This window comes from Trachypithecus francoisi, unplaced genomic scaffold (genome assembly GCF_009764315.1).
Source record: "Trachypithecus francoisi isolate TF-2019V2 unplaced genomic scaffold, Tfra_2.0 Contig01474, whole genome shotgun sequence".
NCBI lineage: Eukaryota > Metazoa > Chordata > Mammalia > Primates > Cercopithecidae > Trachypithecus > Trachypithecus francoisi.
Genome location: NW_022681435.1, coordinates 7,306,439 through 7,330,620, shown reverse-complemented (window position 1 = coordinate 7,330,620; position 24,182 = coordinate 7,306,439). Strand labels below are relative to the sequence as shown.

Genomic DNA, 24,182 nt, shown 5'->3' with positions numbered 1-24,182 from the left:
CTCACTTGGTAACAATCTCACAGTGCAGCAACACATTCAACTCCCAGGATAAAAGCAGGTGTTTTGCTTTAATTAAGACCAACAAAGACTTTTCTGTTCTCAATAGGCTTATATTTTTAGACACTAAGGTAAGGAGGAAGAGAACATTATCCCATTCTGTGCATAAAAATAAAGATTCAGCATGAACTGCATAATTAAGAACTGAAAGGGGGAAATGCAATTCAATTAAAACTGACAGAATAATACACGGAATCAATGGCTTTATTTGGTGCTTAATGATGATACTGTTTTCATTTCATTATACATGAGTCATAACCAGCTTTGCCTTAGTTTAATTGTATTTTTTACAGAGTAAACCAAAGTATGCAATTTGCAGTAGACTCATCAATTAAAAAGAGGCTGATTTAAGATGATCATAAATTGGTCCCTCAGACTGAAACCAAATTTTTTCCCTTCCAATATATTAACTTATTGGAATTGTGAGTAATTTTAGGCAGGGGTGGAGAGAGGCATTGGTGGGGGAGGTGAAGATTAGTGAACAAATATTAAAGACTGATTTCCATGAAAAAAAATGACAGTAGTATGTTTTCCAGTGGGGAAATGATACGGTGATATATTTTTGATCCAGTGAGCTGAACAAAACATGATGGGATTTTGGGCTGGAGAAGCAATGTATAAAATGAATAATGATATTGACACAAAATCAAGTGTAACAGGGAGATATCATTTCCATATGTGGCCTTCTAGATATATGGATTTTAAAACTGGAACATGAGACCCAAGGAAAGCAGAAAGAAGAGGTTAAATTAGAAGTTATGCTACTCGAGTACTTTGTGGAATTAATGGTGGAATATAGAACATGTTGCTGTGAGGAACATTCACTAAACTTCTCAGACGTCCTGCTCTGTGGGGTACAGACAATTGCTGGTGTTCTGTGAACCCCGCTGAAAACCCGATGTGAATTAGCAGTGAATGACTATGCAGTCAGGGTCTGAGAGATTGGTCACTGCAAAATGTGTCTGACTTATGTCTTCATTCCATTAGTCATGTGGATAAAAGTTTCGTATTTTTCATGCTTGACTAAACTTCAAATGTACTGTATGAACAGGTCGATGAAGGTATTCTCATTTACCCATGACAACTCTGTGCTCCTCAAAAGCTGATAAGTTTGGGCCAGAGAAATAGTAATTTTCCCTTCATTGTGGGGTCAAGGGGACCACCCTGTCCTCCCTGGGAGACTTGTACTGGCCACTGAGAACATAGTGATATAGGCTAGATCTTTGCACAGTAAATACATCCTTCTAACTCATTTCTATTTGTTAGTATTAGTGTAATCTTCTTTCTTACTGGGCCATGCTTCTTTGTGACTCTGCCATGCTGACTATGCCATTGATTCCTGTAGAATGACCTGGAGTGGACAGAGAAAAGCAAAGCTAACAGCAAAGTATATACTCAGGAGTCTCAAAGTGCACAAATGAATAAAACAGGAAGGCCTGTGCTCTGTAGATAGGGGAGACCATCTTAAATTCATAATAACTCATCTGTAAGAACCATTTTTATATCTTCTTAAATATCTAATATTTTCCTTTTTTTTGTTGTTTTACACATTGAAAATAAAATGTCAATATCAGCAGAAAGATTTTTCAGACACTTCCATAGATTATCCCTTAAATACTTGGCTCATGATTTAATCTGCTAATTATGATCTCCTGATCATAACCAGCTATTTGAGTAAATATGTACATATATATGTATATAAATTATTTTAAGAAGACCATAATTAAATTGATATTACTCTTTCCAGGTTCTGGAATTATTGTTGGCAAATTACATAATTTTTATAGGATGATTAGAAACAAGAACTATCATTTACAAAGCAGATAAAACTATAAAATTAGAGTAAATAAGACATGTACTATGTATGATTCGTATACTAGTTGTGACAGACAAATATTGACCCATTAAGACTCTCATTCATTACAGCCTGTGAACAGCACAGTGCAATTGCTAGATGGCTACACAGGCTAGGGATGTAGTTAATTGGTATGAAGCCATAAGTTACGCTGTCCTTGTTAGGATTCAGACAAATAGCCTTGATCTTGTTGCACTCTGACTTAGCTAGCAGAGCAAGTGAATCACAGGTGGAAGACTACATTTGTTTGGAGTTATAGCATTCATTCATTCTTGTATTAATTCCTGCATTCAACAAAAATGTTTCATGCATCTTTTAGGATTCAGACATTGTACTAAATGCTACATACTTCTTTTAATAAACACTTTATAGTACTTACTATGTGCCAGGCATTGACTCATTTAATTCTCATAATTACTCTATGAGGTGTGTTTCCCTCATTTTACAGATGAGGAAACTAAGTCACAGAGGCTGAGTAACTTTCCTAAGATTACATGGCTAGTAACTGGCAGAGCTGAGATTAGAACCCAGGCAGGCTGGCTCCAAAGTTCATGTTCTTAGCCACAAGACAGACATAGTCTGTGTCCTCCTGGGATTTACAGTCCAGAGGGAATACAGACAATAAACAGATGAGCAAGAAAGAGACAAAAAATGATGAGCTGTAATAAGGCTATAAAAACGATGAGCTGTAACAAGCAAGGTAGTGCAAGATGATGGGTGGCTGCATAGGGTGGTTGGGGAAGTGACATTTACATGGAGGCAGGATTGGTTAGAAGGAGCCAGTCAGGGAGCCCTGAGAGTATCCAGGCCCTGGGAAGGCCTTGAATGCTCAAGAAACTCCACAGAGCTGCAGGGCTACAGCAGGCATCATGTGCTTTGTTACCTCAGGAGTGGGTGGGCCAGGCCAAGAGGACTCTGGGCAAACTGCCTGAAAGAAACTTCATGAGGCAGAGAAAATTATTCTCCTGAATGAGATAAAATATTCCTTCAGTATGGGGAGGTTGGATAAGGATGGGAAATAGATGGAAGGGGAGTAAGGAGGGCAGAGATGTAGGTGGGTTCCAGAGAAAGTCTTAGGGAAGTAGTCAGCCTCCAAGAATCCAGAAGATACTGAGATTGGGGCAATCTGTTTCTTATATCCTGGGTTAGATGCCCATGGAAGCAATATCTACCTCTCCCACTAGAGTAACTGGCAGCACATTGTATATGGGGTCTTGGATAATTTCACAGAGACTCTGGTGCCTCAGTACAGCATAGAAACCAAACAGTTCATGGTCCCCGGGAACATACATAGTGGAAGAACAGCCAGGCTTGAAGGGATAAACAGACAGCAGTAAGGGATGTCTCAGAGGAGACTGTGTGTGGACAAATTGCAAATGCCCTCAGCAATGTCTTACTACTATGAAGGCTTCCCCTGGCCCCAGGAAGTTAGGTCAACCCCAGGAAAAGCAGAGTTGCTGTTTGCTGGGGATTAACTGCCTGCTACCTCTGCAGGATAGAGGCTCAGAATGGAAAGGGAGTAACGAAAAAATAAAGTTGGTCTGTTGCACATGTGCGTTTATGGATTGAAGTTCCTACCTGCTTCATGTGGAGATATCTTCCAGGTTTGCTAAAAATTCACCTGCAGCATGTATCCACACCCTGGGTTGATTACAAACTCTAGGATGAAAGCCAAGTCATCTGGAGGCAACATGTGTAAGCCTGTGGGAGCGCTGTCTAACAGAAGGGAGCTCCATTCCTAGAAGTCACTGTTGATTCTGGAACTATCAGTGGGCTGTGATGAGGCTGAGTTTGAAAAAGTATGAGAGAATGTGTTAAGCCCTCTGAGCAGATAAAAACTGGTCTTAAAAAAAAAGGGTGAACAGGTGAAGGTACCCATAGAGGTTTTAAAAAATTATTAATTTTTAGTAAATTAAATTATTGATTTCCAGAATTGATTTCCTAGAAAGGAAGAGTTCGGAAAATGAATTTTATGACTTTTAACTTGGATGGTGATTTTTCTGAATGAACTAATATTCTTTCTGGAGAGGAAAGGGCAATACTATTAATAGCAGCAGCCACTAGAGAGAGAGTACTCTTCTGTAGTCTCTCTAAGAAATAGCTATTAAGGTTATAGTGAAGTGAATCCCCTCATTGGTGCTTGTTCCTAATTGACCAAGATGTACCTCTCCACATGGTGTGCGTGCATGAACACACACACACACACAGTGTGTGAGCACAAAGGAGGGATACTGTGCCTGGTGAGAGATTGAGGAACAATCTTCCCTTCACTGCAAGGCCTTGCATAACACACACACACACACACACACACCACACACACACACAACACACACACACACAGTGTGTGAGCACACAGGAGAGATACTATGCCTGGAGAGAGATTGAGGAACAATCTTCACTTCACTGCAAGGCTGGTGCACAGTCTCAGAGGGAGATGGTTTCTAACAGTATCGAAAAAGTAGCTGAGATTACAGGCACGTGCCACCAGGCCCAGCTAACTTTTGTATCTTCAGTAGAGACGGGGTTTCACCATGTTGGCCAGGATGGTCTCGATCTCCTGACCTCGTGATCTGCCCACCTCAGCCTCCCAAAGTGCTGGGATTATAGGCATGAGCTGCCGTGTCTGGCCAGGGTCATAGAATTTTTTTAGCGAGAGCATTTGAACATTTTTTTTTTTTTTACTAGTAGACAAATTTATTTCAAAAAAATGTAAAGCACATATGACAAAACATTAACATCTGTGATCAGAGTATGGGATCTTTTTAATTTCAGAATTTGGAGGTAATACAGATTTTGGAGTTGATAAGGCTGGAATGTGACCAGGGGCATCAGTGGTTCAGGTGATGTGAAGGAGAAGGTCATGGGAGGTAAGGAGATCAAAGAACCAACAATCCAGGGTTGGGAGGGGTCATCCACACATGTATGGAAGGCATCGAAGAAGAAGACAGTCATTAAGGTAGAGATGAAGATGACTCAGTCCTAAAAACTCACATAATAATACCTAATGTTTATTCAGTGCTTATCAAGTACCAGGCACTGCACTATGAGTTGTATATATCATTGTTACATTCATTTTATAGATGAGAACAATGAGGGTTACAAAGGTTGGTAAACTTTCCCAAGCACCACTGCTAGTGAGTGTCAAGTCTGTTAGTTCTCAGACCCAGACAGCCTGGCCCCAGAGCCGTATTCTTTACCACTTTTCTCTCAGTATCTGTGAATGATGTAACTATGATAAGGGGACAGAGGGCAGAGGGTACAGTGTGAACCTTAAAGAAGTGGGAGGTTTTGCAAGGGGAGGAGGAAGAAGTCTTGAACAACTCAAAGTCTTGGCCTTGAGGCATGAGGAGTGTGAATGACTAATGGTCTCCACTGAAGGTAGCTGCAGATTCTAGACAGCGGTTTCCTCCAGGGGAACACAGGTTCCTCTTAGGGCAAGGAGGTGGAAGGACCATTGTAAGATTGTAAGAAAAGGTGGAGAATATTGAAATACCCCAAGGCCATGCAGGAGGGTGGATGGAGAGACAGGGTGAGGGAGGTAGTCAGATGCAGAGATTACATGTAGTGATGGCCAGGTGGGCTTGGCCTTCTGGCAGCGACATTGGTAAACACCATGGAGGCCCTGAGGAGTTCGTTGCTCTACCTCTATTGAGGCAGCAAGTGGTAAAGCAGTGAGCGTATTTCTTCCTAGAGCTGCAGTGACAAAGTACCACAAGCTGAGTGGCTTACACAGCAGTAATCTATTGTCTTACAGTTCTGGAGGTTGGAATTCCAAGATCAAGGTGTTTGGAGGGTTGGCTCCCTCTAAGGGATGTTCCAAGCCTCTCCTTTGGCTTCTGGGCGTTTACTGGTGACAACTGGCATTCCTTGGGGTGTAGAAGCCTCACCCCAATCATTGCCTTCTTTCTTGCATGACACTCTTCCTGACTGTGTGTGTGTGTCTGTGCACAAGTTTCCCATTTTTATATGAACCCCAGTCATATTGGATTAGGGCTCACCCTAATGACCTCATCTTAACAACTAATTACATCTGTGAGAACCTTGTTTCCAAATAAGGTTGTGTTCTGAGGTTCTGCAGGGTAGAACCTCAACATGGAATTTTGGGGAGACAATCCAGACTATATAACTGTGGTATTAGAGGTACTGCTCACTCCTGGCCACTCACATTCAATTGGGAATCTGTTCTGAGCACCTGAGCATTCAAGACAATTTCTGGGTATAGCAGGGAACATACAAATGAATGAAACAAAATCCCTGGCTTCCAGGGCCTGAACTTGGGGGAGGTAGAGGGAGTGGCTAAAGTATGACAAACTCAGATGCCTAAAACACAAGTCAGATCTGATTAATGCTGTTAAGTGAGATACCATCAGATTATTATGTAAATTAAAAAATTAATGAGAAGGAGAGTAGGGCTTCGGACCTAATTTGGTTTATTTTTAAATTTTACAGGTAAGGATTCTTAGTTCTAGAAATGTTAAATGGCCTGCTGCAGGTCTGCCAACTGGAAATCTGCTCTTTCAATTACACCATGTATATAAACACACACCCAGCCCCATTTTCTATTATGTCAAATGTCTTTGAGATGTATTTTTTAAAAATTATTTTTATATGACTGATCAGGAAAATGATTACCTAAACTTACTAACGTGAAGTAGCAAATAATGTTTGAAGGAAGTCAGAGACATTTCTATCTATGACAGTGACTGAGCTGTTGACTAAATATTGACTATAAATCTTTAACCACCCACTATCCCCAGGTGCCAATCTGCCTACAGCTATACACAATTTATATAATTTGTATTTGATGCCAAAATGCAGTGTTAGTTTCTTGCATCCTTACAAAATAAAACCATTAGCCACCTTGAACCATTGCAGTCTTCTTCTCCAAATGTCCTTCACTTTCTTAAGTGAGGTCAGAGTAGCCTACCTGGGAGAAATGGCTGGGCTCTATGCAAAGCCCTGGATTCTTCACTGCATTGACAAATAAACATTGACAATTCCAAATTTTAAAAATACAAGGTCGAGCTGGGAGCCATTTGATAACTGTGGGAAGCAAAATATCTGTCCTGAGTTTCCTAGGTGGGTATGGCTGGATTTGATGGGCATTGTGAAGTGTGGTGTGGAAAGCCTAGGAAAAGAGAAAGAAGAGCAGTTGATCTTCCCCTTTTTTGGTTTATAGTGAAATTTTCCCAAGAAAGTGAAACTATCTTAGGAACATGGCAACAGAGAGTAAGAAGAAATCTGGAATCAATTCAACATTGAATTTCTGATTTACAGTATACAAATGGAAAATAAAACTGGCTTCATTATGGACAACATTTAGGAGATAAGGCCACCGGGTTCAAGAGGTTCAAGAGGTTCTCAGCATCAGAATTCCAGAGTTTGCTGTAAATTTGACCTGGGCAGTCGCCGCTGGGGATGAGACTGCCCTCTTGTTCCTGGAAGTGAGGTGCAACAGCCAGACAGTGCACCACCGAGTCTCTGATTTGGGAAGGACAAATATAGTAGGAAAAAAATACCTTGCTTCTTTCCTGGTTCAAAATTTGTGATGAATTATGCACATATTTACCATAATAATTAAAAAGTTCTTAAAACTCTTCATTCATCTATTTCTTATCGATTGTCAAGTAATAGAGTAGCAAGTCCTTATTCTAGCCTTTCCTTCCTTCACTCAAGATGCTTCAGTGTGTGATCATGTCAGTCTCTAAAATGTGTTTAATATGTAGCAGAGATACAATGATGAGGAAGGGAGACATAGTCCTTGTCCTCAGCGTGGAGATGGAGATGGATAGTCATGATATAATCTAGAAATACATAATTCCAAGCTGTAACAAGGTGACTGAGGAAGAATGAAGAGAACTGTGAGAGTACAGCCTGTCCTCTGTATCCATGGGGATTGGTTCCAGGACTCCCTGTGGATACTTCAACCCCTCGAGTCATTTACAGCCAGCCTGTATCCACAGCTTCTGCATCTGCAGATACCGACTGTATACAAAAGGGGAGCTGATTTAGAGTGAATTAACAGGGAAGACTTCCCTGAGGACACTACATCTGTGCTGAGTGCGTAAAGGTGTAGAGGTATTAATAGGCACAGCGTGGAGATGGGAGGTGGAGTGTGAGCAAAGAAGGTTCCAGACAGAGAACAAATGCAAAGGAGCAAGGCTGGAGTCGGGAGTAGGGTAGGGCGGGAACAGAAGAACTGAAATAAGGTGACTAGATCAAGTGGGAGAGAGAGGCAAGAGAGGGGGCTGGAGGTGCGAGCATATCAGGCAAGGGCAGTAACCTTTCTGAGCAATGGCAAGCTATTACAATTTTTAAGTGAGGAGCAAAAGATTCAGATGCTAGCATTGTAGGACTCTCCCCACAGCTGCAGTGTGGAAGATCAAGAGGGGGAAGGCATGAGAGGAGACTGGAGGACCAGGAGAGAGAGAATGTTGCAGAGTAATGATGAAGATGGAGGAAGGGCATTGGGTCAAGAAATATTGAAGATCAACAGGGGGAAGGCATGAGAGGAGATGGAGGACCAGGAGAGAGAGAATGTTGCAGAGTAATGATGAAGATGGAGGAAGGGCATTGGGTCAAGAAATATTGAGGAGGTAGAATAGTTTTAGAATCTGCTTTTTCCACCTGACGTATTGCGGATCTCTTTTTATTTATTTTTAAATTTTTGCCTGTTTTCATTTTTTATTGGATTGTTATGTTTCCTTTTTCATTTGTTTTTTTTTTTTTTTCATTTTAAGTTCCAGGATACATGTACAGGATGTGTAGGTTTGTAAAAATACGGAATGCTTCACGAATTTGCGTGTTACCTTTGCACAGGGGCCATGCTAATCTTCTCTGTATTATTCCAATTTTAGTATATATGTGCTGCTGAAGCGAGCACTGTGGGTCTCTCTCTACATTTCAGAAATGTTGATCTCCATAATCAGGTCTCTATGATAGTTCCTTGTATGGATTAACTATCACATATTCAATAATCTCCTGATGGACTTTTTTTCAATTACAAATGACTCTGAAATTTGTATCATGTATTAATTGTCTGATTGTTCCCTTAATGGATATTTTATATTAGTTGCCAAGCCAACTCTCAGAAACATACTAGTTTATCTCTCACTGATAGCGCATAAGACTTCCATTTTCTATCCCCTTTTGAGCCCCAGCGCATTGTCAGTCTTTTTTATTTTAGCTGGCTAATAGGTAAACACAATTCAATATTTTAACTTGCATTCTTTGATTACTCATGAGACTGGCCATCTTTTCATGTGTTTACTGATCATTTATATTTGTTATTTTGTAGTTTATCTATTTCTTTTGCCTATTTATGTCTCAGGATATTCTTTTCCCTGTTGATGAAACATAACTTTTTTGTAACCCTTTGTTGTATGTATGTAGCAAGAGTGTTTGCTAGATTTTTGTTCGCCTTTTAATCTTCTTGACAGGGTTTCCTATTCTACTTTGTTCTGCTTTTACCATATATATATTTCTTTTCACTTCTAAGTAGCGTCTGTCATCTGTCAGTGGTTTTCTTTATGGTTCTAGTTTTGTTGATACATTCAAAAGGCCTTCCTCACTGCAAGGCTAGAAAAAGGTTTTCCAATGCTTTATTTTCTATTATGAATTTACTTGGAATTCAGTGTGAGGAGTAAGGGAGGGATACTTACTTATTTAGCAAGCACCTAGGCAATTGTCCTAATACCTTTTCTTGAATAACCATTATTTCCTTCCCTATTAGAAATGCTATCTTTTTTATTTACCAAATCCCCAAATACACTTGAGCTCAATTCTGAACTCTGTATTCTGTTTTTGATCTCTCATCCTGTGCCAGATTCACGCTGTTTTAATTACTGTTATTTTGTAACACAGTTTTTATATCTGGCAGTGCGGTTTTATCCACATTATTCTTCTTTGTCAAGTCTTCCTGGTTATTTTTAAATATTTATTCTTCCAAATGGATTTTAGAATTATTTTCCCAACTTACACAAAAATATCCTGTCACAAGTTTGGTAGGAGTTAAATTACATTTATATGTTTGCTTTACTCTAGCATTCTGGGTCATTATAAGTTTTTTCAAATAGTGACTGAAGTAATTTAATTTGTAATCAAGTAAAATTTGGCATATATTGTGACCTATCTTTCTGAAATATATGAGAAACTGACAAGCTGTATATTATGTAATTCACTAAATCACTGTATGGTTCTAGATGGATTTATTCATTCCACAAATATTTACTGAGCTAAGCATATGCTGGGTGCTGTTTTGAGTGCTGGGATACATGGTGAATGGGCAGGATCCCTGTTCTCATATTCCAGAGGGGAGAAGCAGTGGAGCTTGCCTTTGACAACAGATGGGGTGGGGGTAAGGGTGGGAAGGCCACAGTGACTGCAGACAAGTCTTTCCAAAAATACTTGCTTGGAAAAGAAGAAAGGAAATTGAGTGGCAGTTGGTCATGGGGGCAAGGAAGGTTTTTGTTTTGTTTTTAAGGTGACAGTCACTGGAGCATATTTATGTGCTGCAAAATGATCACCAGAGAGAAAATAAATATACAGAAGAGAAAGGAGATGCTCGCAGGATCCAGCTCCTTGAAGGTGAAAGTAGGTGGAATGTACTCCACAAATGGCGTGTTAGCTTTTGATAGAAGAAGCAAATTAATAATAGAAATTTCAGAAAGAGTGGACCCAGATACAAGCAGATTAGTGTTTATATCACTACAGAAATTAAAGAGGTGTTTTTGCATGGGCAGTAACCACATTTATACTACTATAGTAATTATTCATCCATTTCAGCAAAAATGGATATGTTTTATTCCAGTGTTAAACTTAGACGTCATAACTTATTTGTTGGAAACTGAATTTTATAGGGCTGAAAGCAGTGCTTAGAACAATGTCTGGGACACATATGACACTTAATATTTATTGAATAAGTACACAAATTCATTTTATATTGCTGAATAGAATTTTCATACTGTCTAGGTGATATCATATCTCCTGTACAGAACTGTCCTGATTCTTAGTACTTCCATGTCAGTATGTAATATTTGTGTAACTTCACCATAGGCTATAGTAGAAAAGGCATTGAACTTAGAGACAGAAGGTTTGGATTCAATCATCTGCCTTGCCAGTTTGTAGTTACTTAAAGCTGGGGAAGTTACTTAGCTTCTCTGGGTTTTACTTTTCTCATTGTAAAATGAGCCAATTGGGATAAATCAGTGTTTTTCAATTCTTTTAAACTGTTGGATATTTTCTTTGTATGAAAGGTTTTCTGGAGCCTACTATGTAAAGCAGGTAATCGGGGACTCCTCAGACTTAAGTAGAGATGTGAGAAGGGGAGCCCCACCCATCCTGCAGCAGTGTCTTTGAGCCTGTCTCAACCATGCCTTCATTTTGCTGTGAGGGGACCCTGAATGAAGCTTCTCAGAGCAGAATTTACAGAACTCATAAGATGAGCTCTAAGGGCTTTAAGAATTGCATAAACTATGGCATGTGCTACCTGGTGGGATTTTAATCATCCTGTGAAGTAAAGTGTGCATGGTACTATTATGTCTGTTTCACAGATGGGAAAACAAGGTTCAGAGTTTATCATTGGCTGTAATTTCTTGCCTAGTAGATGGGAGGAGCAGAGATGACAGCCCCAGTCCTTTTGTTGCCATCAAATGATTTCCCTCATCTGGCTTTCTGTTGATTCAGTGAAGACTCTGACTAAAATACCCGAAAGAATTTCTAACTTGTATTACTGTTCACATCCACACGCATGTCATAAAATCACTTAAAACTGTTTGCCTAAATGTTTTTCCACACCTGAATTAGCTAAGTTACAGAACCTTTAATCAAATTGTGAAAAATAATGAGCTGTGAGGAATCATTATAATTTCTCAACAGAAATCTCTAAAATGCAAATCAAATGAATTGGCTGAATACTTAAATCCGTTTAATTTTGAAATTAGTTTCATTTTTGAAATAATCTTCAGATTGAGACAGATGAGGCATGCAGTCCTACTTATTGTGAACCGTGGTAAAATAAGAAATCAGTTTTAACCCAAATGCATATTGAGAAATTAAAAGTTAATGAAGACTAAACATTGAGTTGGAAGGGATTGACCATTGGGGTTACCGCATCAGATAAGGGCTGTCACTCCAGATTAACTGTCCTTCCCCTAGTATGTGCTCTACTCGCATGTTTGAGTTTCTACATGCTGATCTTTCTCTTGGAACACTCTTCTTGGCCAGATAAAAATATTACTCATCCATCAAGGCTCATTTCATAAACTGCTTCCTCTGTTTAGCTCACTCATCCTCATGGCGCCTCCTCCTTCCTGGACAGAATTAATCTTCTCCTTCCCCTGTGAACTCCCCTGGAACTTTGCACTGTAGGTATAGCACTCTTTATACTGGCATATAGCTAGCTGTAACATCTGTCCTCCTTGCCAGGTTTTAATTTCTACAAGGGAGGAGAACATTAAATATTTAAGGGGTTTTTCCCCCACTATAAAAGTAACATACACTCAGTGAGACAAAATTGGGGCAAATGCAACAGAATTTAAACTGAAAAAGAGTCATTTCACTTATCCATTGCCCCTATACAATCAGTGCTTAGAATTTGAAATAATTCATCTAATGTTTCCTCCACCATGGACAAGCATTGAGTTTAATTGGGTAGATATTGTTGATTTCAAAGCACTAGAAGACTGTAAATCTCTTTGTCTCTGTATGACTCTTGATGTACAGTGTAGTTGGCTGGCAGACATATAATGATGTCTGTGTATACACATATAATTCTGTAGATATTTAGAATAAAGAAGGGGTTTGCTCAAAGTATCATCAAACTTGTTTGGAAAGTATTTCATGAAGGCACTTCACTCTGGAAATCACATGCGTCCTTATCACAAAATTTAGCAGACTTTAATGAATTCCAACTGTTTTGTCGAGTGAGAACTGGTTATTTATTGAATTGAGCAAACTGACACATATCCCAAATGGTGAAAACATGTTCCTGTAGGTCCTCACAGTTAATGGTCTGAGGGTAATCAGGAATGAGTACCATGTTGCCTTGACAGATTCATCATTGCACTGAAGAACATGTTGCTTCAACTTTGAGTTCAGACCCTGGCAGTTGTCTTCCTCTGGCTTCTCACTCTTCTTCCATTCTCTACTTCTTTTGGTAGGACTGACAGTCTGTGCTGTGGTAAGAAAGCTCGGCTCCAGAACTGCAGTCTGAGAGGTGTGCTTGCCATCAGGACCACACTGTTGGTCATTGGCATCAGTTCACTCTAATGAACATGAACAATGACATGGAAGCTGTTTTATTTGTGAAGGTTGAATAGATGTATGGATGCAAATAGGTCACTAATACCGGAGTTCCTGGCTGACAAAAATTGAGATAGTACCAAATTATTCACCCACAGGATACTATTAATTTAGGCACTTTCATATTTATAACTTTTTTTTTTAAAGTATAAGTGTTATAACAGTTCCTTGTAGAAACTTTGTAAAATGTAGAAATGGATAAAAATGTAAATCAAAATCAACTATATACCTGCCACACAGACATATTGACTCACAACATTTTCATATAGTTTACTTTCAATCTGTTTCTCTTAATATAGAGATACATGAGATCATATTGTATATAAATATTCTATCCTTTTTTCATTTAGCTTTTGATATTTACATTTTGAGATAGATCACTTTAAGTAAATATTGAAACATTTTAAAAGCTTAACATTCTGTCGAAAGACTGAAATAAAATTAACCATTCTTCTATTGTTCAATAGCTAGGCTGGTTTCATTCTTTTCAGTGCTAGATATAAAATTTCAAAGAATATATTTCTATGTAAATTATTTTTCTAATTTTAATTGTTTCCTTAGGGTAAATATGTATCACAGGAATTATTACACCAAAGGGTGTCTTAATTCGTTTGGGCTTCTACAACAAAATATCCCAAATGGGTGGCTTATCAACAACAGAAATTTATTTCTCACAGTTCTGGAGGCTGGGAAGTCCAAAGTCACATCATGGGCATACTCAGTTTCTTGTTCATAGACAGTGCCTTCTCCATGAGACCTTAAATGAAGGAGGGGGGAGTGTGTCTCTCTCAGGCCTTTTTTTATAAAAAGGACAGTAATCCCTGCGTGACCTTATAAAAGGGCCTAATCAATTGCTAAGTCAACTGCCAAAGGCCCCACCTCCAGATATCCTCACCTTGGTGATTAGGTTTTCACATATGAATTTTGAGGAAACACAAACATCCAGACCATAGCAAAGGATAGGAAGTGTCTAAGAGTCTGTATTTGTTGATAAATTTCTGACCAGAGAAGTTAGAGACATTTACCCTTCTACAAGTAATTGTTGCAGTATGTCCTCAAAAAATATTTGAAATGTTTGCTATTTTGGTAGGTATAAAGCATACCTTATTTTTTAAGATTACACTCAATTACTAGTGAAGTTAATTTTTTTTACATATTAATCCACTTGCATTTTCTATGTAAACTATTAATATCTTCTTTTTTTTTTCTTTTTTTTTTTTTTTTGAGACAGAGTCTCACTCTGTTGCCCAGGCTGGAGTGCAATGGTGCAAACTCCGCCTCCCAGGTTCAAGCAATTTTCCTGCCTCAGCCTCCTGAGTAGCTGGGACTACAAGCACGAGCCACCACACCCGGCTAATTTTTGTATTTTCAGTAGAGACGGGGTTTCACCATGTTGGCCAGTTGGTCTCAAACTCCTGACCTTGTGATCTGCCCACCTTGACCTCCAAAAGTGCTAGAATTATAGGCATGAGCCACCACGCCCAGATGTAAACTGTTAATATCTTCTATATGGGGTCTTTGTGTTCTTCATAACTACTGTAAGGTTTTTTTTTTTCCCCAATTTTTTTGTTGCCTTTTCATTTCATTTTTTTTTCTTGAGGTATGGTCCATTATATTCATTGATATTATATATTTTTACTGTCTGTTTTTGCCTTTTGATTTTGATGTTTTGAGTGTAGGGAAATATATCACTGGTATATATTTCCTTTCATATATTTATGCTTGGAAAATTTATCTCCTTCAATAAAAGAAAGTATCTTCCTAAGTATGGATATTTATTTGTATTTTAATCTATATTCTTCTTTCTTTTCTATGTTTAAATCTGTGTTTTTTTTTTTTTTGTTCTGTCTTACTGCATTAACAAGAGCTTACTGACAGTCTCACATAATCATGGTGATAGTAAGCATAGATTTTTTTGTTTGCCATTAGTAGATATTGGCTGTCAGCTTAAGGTAAATATAGTTTATTATGTTAAAGTTGTTGACTTATATTCCTTTTTCTACTACAAACAAAATTTGTATATTATGATGAATTAAAGGCAGATGTGGAGGTAAGATGTTGGGCATGTTCTTTAGGGTTTCTAAACGTTAATTATTAAATGGAGTCTGTGATGCTATCTTCTTGATAGGGTTAATGAGATGGTAAAAGGAAATAACACAGCTAAACCCATTAGCATAGGGCCTGGAAACCAGGAGATGTTTAATAAATGTCAGACATTATTTTTGCTATTCTTAGAAAAAGGTGAGAATTTTGTGAAATTCCTTGTATTTATTGAGCTAATCATATCATGCTTAATACTAATAGATATTCATGTATTGATGGGATAAAGTACTTGACTTCAGTAGATTTTTATCTTTATATACGCTTACATTTGCTTTCTAGTTTTTTAAAAGGTAAATATTAATGTCAGGCTTTTAGTAATCCTTAAGCTGGATGTTATCCATGAAAAAATTGGTTATTATTTGGGGCTAAGCCATGAATACTAAGAGAATCCTGTAGATTCTGTTAGGATATAAAATCAGTATCTTCTTGAATTACCTATCATATTTAGCGCTCACAACTATAGTCGAAAGACAATGTCAGCCAATCTTTTTGACTACAAAGGCCTGGCAACCTTTTTGTTTAGGTTTTCTAAGATTATTGGGAAGGATTACTTGAGAAAAGATGCTACACTGTAAGATGGCACAGTGGTTTTTAAGTTTTCTTGGCATCGGGCAGGCATTTCTTTCAACCTTCAGAAAATTTATTCCAAAAATTGAGATTGAAATATTGAAGCCTATGTTAACTTATTGTAAAAATTAGCCTGAACTGGGGCCATATATCAATACAATTCTTGTTTTCGTTCCCCTGATGAGATACAGTGAAAAAGTTATGAATGATGATGATAAATGATTTTAATCTTCTTTTAGATTGAACATTCAGTATAGCATTTTTGGAATGATTTACTATTTTTAAAGGTCTCTAATGTGAAGATACCTGGTAGCCTGAGACAGTCTATTCACAAGAGTTTTGTAAGCCATTTTCACCCATCTGTAAAAATTTGAGAACCACCATCTCCTGTTTCTCTCAATTAAGGGAACAGGAATAAGTCAATTTGTTTTGTGGTTTCTTTTCAGAAAAGAGAAGAAAGGCGTCTGTGACACACTTGTATCCACGGTAGGAGAGGCTTCTTCTGAGATCTGGCAATCTCATATATGGGATCTTAGGTCACTTAGGAATATTTGTGTCATGTCCCATTCTTCCCCTACTACTTCAGCTTCTCCCTCTCCCCATCCGAGAAATTTCCACTGAGGCAGAGCATCACCATGGCCATGCTCAGGAACTCTTTTCAAAAGAGTCTCTCTCTCCTTTCAATTCTGGAGGCATGGAAAAACAAAATGACTCTTTTTAATGTGCTAAAAATAACATCAACTTAAAAATTCAGATTCTAAAAGTATCTCATTTTTCTGCTAACTCTCAGTAGAATTTCAGATATGTAAGTATTTCAGATAACTGAAATTTTCTATCTTAAGCACCAGACCTTCATTAGAATTTTTTCTTTCTTTTTTTCTTTTCTTTTCTTTTTTTTTTTTTTGAGGACAGAGTCTACCTCTGTCTCCCAGGCTGGAGTGCAGTGGCGCGATACAGGTTCACTGCAACCTCCACCTCCTGGGTTCAAGTGATTCTTCTGCCTCGGTCTACCAAGTAGCTGGGATTACAGACCTATGCCACCATGCCTGGCTAATTTTTTGTATTTTTAGTAAAGACGAGTTTTTACCATGTTGGCCAGGCTGGTCTTGAACTCCTGACCTCAGGTGATCCACCTGCCTCGGCCTCCCAAAGTGCTGAGATTATAGGCGTGAGCCACCACGCCTGGCCAGAATGTAACATTTTTGATTGAACTAATACTCAATGGTATTGCCACTTCTCTTTAAAAATAGAAGACACAGAACATAATCTCAGTTTTTGATGGTTCAGTCTTTCAGATAAGCATTATTGATGATACTGTGCTATAATGATGTAAGTGAGTGCTTTTGTGGTCATTCATTATGGGCCCAGCACTGTTCTAAGTGCCTTTCAGCAAATAAGTTATTTACTTCTATGTTTACTTAAATATAACTCTATGTCATAGGTACCATGATTGCCTTCATTTTACAGGGATGAAACTGAGGCCCAGAGAGGTTGAGAAACTTGTCCAAGACCGTAATCTAGTCAGCAGAGAAGCTGAGATTCAAACCCATGCCGCCAGAGTTCAAAATCTGTGCCTTTACCACCGTATTATATTCTTTCCTCATGCCTTACACGGTGGGTGCCTCTGGGCTAGCAAGGGCTGTTTCCCTATTACTGTTCATTTTGAGTTCTTTCATCTGTACGTTAACATGTCTCCTTAAGCTTTCCTGCTGTCATCTACTATTTCTCACCATTTTCACTCTTCCTACTTTTCAATTTGCTGCCATTCACAGGATTTGGGCTGGAAAATCAGAATAAAACTTACTAGAATTGTGTACCATCACCAAGTATGAATTCTGCAATAGGTTTAGTTTTGGATAAGGAAGAAAAACCCGAATTTTGGATAAGGAAGAAAAACCCGAATTTTGGATAAGGAAGAAAAACCAGAATTTTGGATAAGGAAGAAAAAACAGAATTATTACAAAGAATAATAATAGCAATTATGTGTTGAGTTCTGACATTCTACATTAGATACTTAACCCTGTTACCACATTGAAAGCCCTGGACAGCTCCCAAAGTCGGGACTATATTCCCCATGTTAAGAGTGGGAAGCTGCCACTGGGAGGTGAAGGGATTTGATGAATCTACCCTCAGCTAGTAAGCTGAAACGGTTCAGGACTTCTTGACTCCGAAGCCCTTTTCTCATTCTACTTTTTGGCCATTAGGTTTTACTCTAGTTTCTTTAGCAAGCACTTTTCGATTTAAGTGATCTTTCTTATTGTTAGCCTAATTACTATGATGCATTTAGAAGAATGTTTTGAAGTGTAGACTTAAAGCGCAAAGTGATCTGAGGCTTTATATCAATAATACTATAAGAAACTTTTTGAAGGGTGATTTTAAACAGTCCACGATGTTTGTAATTTTAATAGCAATGAAACGATGGATTGGAGTTAGATGTGTCTGAAGTCTAGACGTCAGCAAGGCTGACAGTAGAGCATGCAACATGGATTAGGGGAAGAAAATGGGATTGATGAGCAAGAGACAGAGCCAAGAGACGTTTTAGATATGGAATTAGCAGAAGTTGTGACCATACTGGGGGCAGTAGTAATGAAAGAATGGTCAAGGACAGCTTTGAAATTTCCAGTTTATTTGAATTGGTAGAAGAAATCTCATGTGTTGAGATGCAGAATATAAAAGATGGAACAACTTTTGAGAGGGAAGGTCAGTTTTATTTTAAACATTTGAATGTGCTAAACTTGTGGGATGTTCAAGAAGAAATCTCAGACATCTGAAAATGAGGGTCTGTCTTCTGACAGTATTTCCAGCTCTTAGAGATTCTACCGGTTCTTAATGAGCAACTTAAGTGGTGTTTTTGATGAAGGTGGATTGTCTTGTATATCAGACATTTTTGGATTGCCTCTCTCACATCCTTCTCCCTTTTGTCTTTCTTGAAATTACTGACTTTCCCCTAGAACTTGACTGGTGAATTTCTAATGTGCTTTTCATCTTTGCAGCAAGATAATTTTATTTATTGCAGACAACCAGAGGGTACCTCTCTATTCAAAGAAGGCAGGGAGGATAGGAGAGCAAGATAACCCTGAGGACACGTAACTTTGGAGTTTTGTAAGAACTACAAATAAATAGACCCACTCCAAAATTTTCTACAGTTAGGGAACAGAGTAACACTACCTTTTGTTTTATTCCTTGCCCAAATGATTCTTTCAGAGAGACCCAAGTAAAATGCCTGATCAGAGATTAAATGAAAAATTCACAGTACATACCTTTAAATCTGCTTGATAGGCCTAAAAATAATGCCTTACTTATGATTACAAGTTTCAGTGTGTTTCAGAATCTCTCTTCTTAGTTCTGAGCATCTTTGTCCACTTCAAATGACTGGCAACTTGGTGAAATTTAAATTTCTCCTGTCTTTTAAGTGTGATTTAGTTTAAAATAAGCACATAGGTAAGCACAAAAGTGCTTTAGCATGCTTCTTTAAAATGAGAAACACCCCTGTCCTTAGGGACTGTCAGATTTATGTCCTTAGATGAACAATAATTACATTAATAATTTGAAGGACTAATTAGCATTTTATAGTAAACACATTGTTCATCACACTAAAAGGATGACTATATGCTTTCTGCAGAATAATTGCTTTTCAAAATCAGAAGCCATTTATCTTACTTCAGCAATATATGCTACCAACTGACCAAGAGTACTCCTCTGCTGACTTTTTTCTAAATCTTGAATTTTTTTTTAAATTTTTTTTTGAGATGGAGTTTTGCTCTTGTTGTCCAGGCTGGAGTGCAGTGGCACGAACTCGGCTCACTGCAGCCTCTGCGTCCTGTGTGCAAGCGATTCTCCTGCCTCAGCCTCCCAAAGTAGCTGGGATTACAGGCATGCGCCACCACGCTGGGCTAATTTTGTAGTTTTAGTAGAGACAGGGTTTCAACATGTTGGTCAGTCTGGTCTCCAACTCCCGATCTCAGGTGATCCACCCGCCTTGGCCTCCGAAAGTACTGGGATTACTGGTGTGAGCCACTGCACCTGGCTGTCTTGATGATTTTTATAGCAAAAGTTGCAGAAATTAAAACATGGAAATACGGACTGGCTTTAGTTTCTACTTGTGTGAATGTCAACAAAAAAGCAACCCATACTTTGTCTTCTGTTTTTCATATACTTCACTCTTTCCAGTGTTTCTTTTCTTACTTAATTTTACTATGGTATTTATAATATATATGTGTGGTTTGAATTCACCTCCTCCCCTTTTCTTTCCTTGGTGTCATGAAATGCAGGAAATTGCCATGGTTATTTCTTTGTTGCATTAACTCCTGAAAATACACTGATTTCACTTTAGTTTTGGCAAGTTCAAAGTAAATATAAGAAGACTTTTCATCAGGATATTGGCCTTCCTCCCCTGAAGCCCCCTTTAAGGGGTTTTATCTGCCTGCAGCCACTTTCAGTACTTCCCTAACCCACAGTTGCAGCAACTCCAAATCGACAGTCTTGTCAGAGCAAATGATCTAAAATAAACATCCACGTGTCTGCCTGCATTAAGAATCCTGACAAGGATGCTTTGCCTGTATCAACTACAAGCCGACAGTCCTTAGAAGCACTTTGCTTATTGCCTTGGTTCAGTGGCTGAGGGAGAGTAGCTGTAAGGCCTGAAGTCTAATTTTGAATGGTGTAGGATGTTAAAATCCAAATGAAACCATCAAAGACCCCCTCTCTGCCTTCCTCCTCTTGACAGGTTTCTCAGTTGCAATAATTATCTCATGTATGTGAAACTCTTGGAATCAGTCAGCAAATTACATCAGGACAATCCCAACAGTACTATTTTGTATACAAAGACACTAGATGAGGAAATAAATGTAAATATCAAGCCCATAGTTTTGCAGGAAAACCTCCGTTCTGATGTTTTCTTAACTACTTAATGCCCACTAAAACTTTATCTTTGGGATTCATACAGGGAACTATATCACAATACCAAAAATTATCAGTTAATAATAGATGCTCTGTCTTTCTGGTCCTAAAGAATATTCCATTTTCTATTCATTTCTTTGTGGTCCTAAAGAATTTCCTTTTCTCTAGTAAGCTTTATATTGTGAGCCCAGAAAGAGAAAAGACGCTAAGTTTGTATATTCTGCATCTTAAAGCCAGAGAAGTCAGTGCAGTCCTCGGAAGGGACTTTTCTATTGATGTTCTAAGGTTTGGCATCCTCAATAAAGTGATTAATATTTCAACATTACAAGTTTCCCAAAGAGCCCTAAGAAGAATTTGAAGGGAGCATAATAATGCTTCAAAGCTGTTGAAATTTTATGTGCCCAGCACAAATTAAGGAGAAATTGCTTGATTATTATTAGGCTTATCTGATCTATTAAAATAGCCAGTTGAAATAAAAGAGAGCCACTCTTCTGCAGTAATTATCTAAACTGATTATCTGTGTTAACCATATCTGAGTCATTATCATTTTTATACATCACTTCAAGAGATACAGCCTAAAAGCCAGAAACTTATATAATAAGGGGAAAAACCTAATTGTAGATTTTCTTCTTTAATTTTAATTTTATATCACATTTATCTAAGTAATCTCAGGAAGTCTTTAATACTATAGGAAAACTACTGAGAGGGGAGAAAAAGGCCACCAGTTAATTTATTATAACATTTTCTTAAATCACTACGTGTTGCCTCTCAGATTATTTGCAGTACATATTCTATTCCTGGCAAACAACCCTGAGTGTCTCATATTAATTGTGCTTAGAGTGTGGTTGTTTCCTTAAAATACACCCCAAGTCACACCTAGGCTGAAGCACCAAATGCCAGTTCTTTAGAATTTAATTTTTTAAAAAGCAGAACTATTTCCTCTGTTATCTACCTGAAAGTTTTGTCACATTTGATCTAAATCAGAGCTTTTACTAAGACAAAAAGAACAGTTACCAGTTGTAATGGTTAATTTTACGTCAGTTTGACTGGGCTGTGGTATGCCAAACATTTGAGCAAACATTGTTTTGGATGTCTTCATGAGGGTGTTTCTGGATGAGATTAAAATCTGAGCCAGTAGACTGAGTAAAGAGGATATTTCTGAATGAGATTAAAATCTGAGCCAGTAGACTGAGGAAAGAGGATGTTTCTGGATGAGATTAAAATCTGAGCCAGTAGACTGAGGAAAGAGGATGTTTCTGGATGAGATTAAAATCTGAGCCAGTAGACTGAGGAAAGCAGCTTGCCCTCTCCAACGTGAGCAGGCATCATCTAATCCACTGGATGCCTGAATGGAATAGAAAGGCTGTGTAAGGGGAAAATTTGCTTGTTCTGCCTGTCTTTGAGCTGGGACATCAGTCTTGTCCCACCTTTGGACCTGGACTTGGACTGGAACTTTCACCATCAGTCTTCTGGGTCTCTAGTTTGCTACCTGCAGATCTTGAGACTTTTCAGGCTCACATACACGTCTACCTTTGGCTCTGTTTCACTCGAGTACCATGGCAAATACATCAGCTAACCAAAGTCCACAGAATTTTGAAAATGAAGGTGATTCATACACCTATTATATTAAAATTTAATTTAGAATGCCCATAAAAGTAATTAGTCTGCTCCTGGGGTAGAATGAGCCAATAGTGAGCAATCTTTTCTTTAGTATTTTAGCCATTTCTGATGTGAACAGAGCCCTGTTGACCCCTGGGAATCTACTAGGAAAACGGGGACATCAAAGGAACTCCTGGGTCCCGCACAGACTTTCTCAGTTTAAGAAAGGTATCAATTTCTCCTGCTTGGGTGGACCCTTCCTTAAAGTCCTGACATTTCAAAAATGTGAAATAAATAAGTTATCATTTGTCAGAATGTGAACTCAGTCTAATTAGTATGAGAGTGAGTAAGTGGCCCAATATGTGCAGATCTGTGGAGTGAACCGTAACATAGATCCAATACATAATTTCTTCCTTCAAGATGTAGGCCCACAATGTAAAAAAACAGATATATCGCAATATTTGGAAACCCACGATGGAGTGCACAAATGAGCCGTTGATGTAGGAATCCCTAATCTTGATTTGGTGGCAGCCAAATAAACTCCATTTACTAAAAAAAGGGATGTGTGCACTTGTTGGAAAATATTTAAAAATATTAATTTTAGTTCATTTTAATTTAAGAAATAAAATATATTTCTGAAGTGGTCACCAAAGATTTAACAATGCGGCCAAATGAAAACTCAAAGTGGGTTGGGCTCTCGGTGGAAGGGAGGGCTAAGAGGCTGGCCACTTACGGGGCTTTGCATGTCTCTTGAAACTTGACCAATATACAAGTAATGGAAACTTATGTGGCCAAGTCTAATGTTTCAGTTCTACTGAGGCTGCCTCCTGGTTTTCTACCTATTGTTCTTCCCTGTTACGTTGTAATAGGGTTTATCTGGGGGCTTGACTGCCCAGCTAGAGGCCACATCCCCAGACTCCTTTGTGGCTAAATATGGTCATGAAATTCTGTTTCTCCAGTGAAATGTGAATAGGTGTACTAAGTACAACTTATACAATAAATTGCCCAGAAGGAAATTACCTGGTTCAGACTTCCTTTTCTCACCTTTCTGGTGAGGAAAAGGCATTGGGGGTGAATCAGCTTTGACCATGTAGATTCTAAGGGCTCCAAGCTGGGAGGGACTCATGTCCCTGAATGACCTCATGGAGCAGAGCTGCCTCACTTTCTGTCATGAAAGAAGAATAAATTATTCTCTACTTTTCTGGTCATATCAGCTAAGCCTTTATTGAGCCTAGCTAATACAGCTACTTATCCTTCCTCATGAAACAGCAGAAGAATCCCTCAGTTTACCTCATTGTCTCCTCTGATACCTCCCCTCCACACATAACCAATTCTGCCTGCATACACACCTATTCCTAACCATTATCTCCCTGCTTCCTGACCTTTTGAAAGCTGTTATGCCCTCAGATAGCTCAGAAGTTATAAGAAGAATCTTGTGAATAACTTAAAGTTATACCTCCAAATACACACACATGCTAAACTTATTTTACTCATAAAGGAACTGTCTTCAGAGTGCCTTTTCTCATCAATAATTCCATCAGGTTTAGTGCTTAAGGCTTTTATATGTTTATTTTCTCTCTTTATTTTCTCTCTGTGTGTCTCACATATACATTATATGTGTTTTTAATAATAATTTAGAATAACTAATTTTATAAGTCCAACAAAAGGCAACTTTTAAAAAATATCAAATTGGAAAACTTCAGTTTTCAAAAGAATCAGCATCTAAGAAGCTCTCCATTTGTGTTCCACATTTAATGCTAGAAATCTCTCTTAGATAATGTGAACAGTACTACTAGTAGTT

General features: G+C 38.3%; 1 protein-coding gene and 1 non-coding gene across 3 annotated transcripts in view; both read right to left on the bottom strand.

Moving 5' to 3' along the window:
* CDH20 (cadherin 20) overlaps nucleotides 1-24,182 on the bottom strand; it is a 220,828-nt gene that overhangs the window by 153,486 nt on the left and 43,160 nt on the right. The window lies entirely within an intron of this gene.
* On the bottom strand, nucleotides 8,687-8,795 carry LOC117062604. Its single transcript, XR_004428449.1, has one exon. It is a non-coding gene; the product is annotated as a U6 spliceosomal RNA (small nuclear RNA).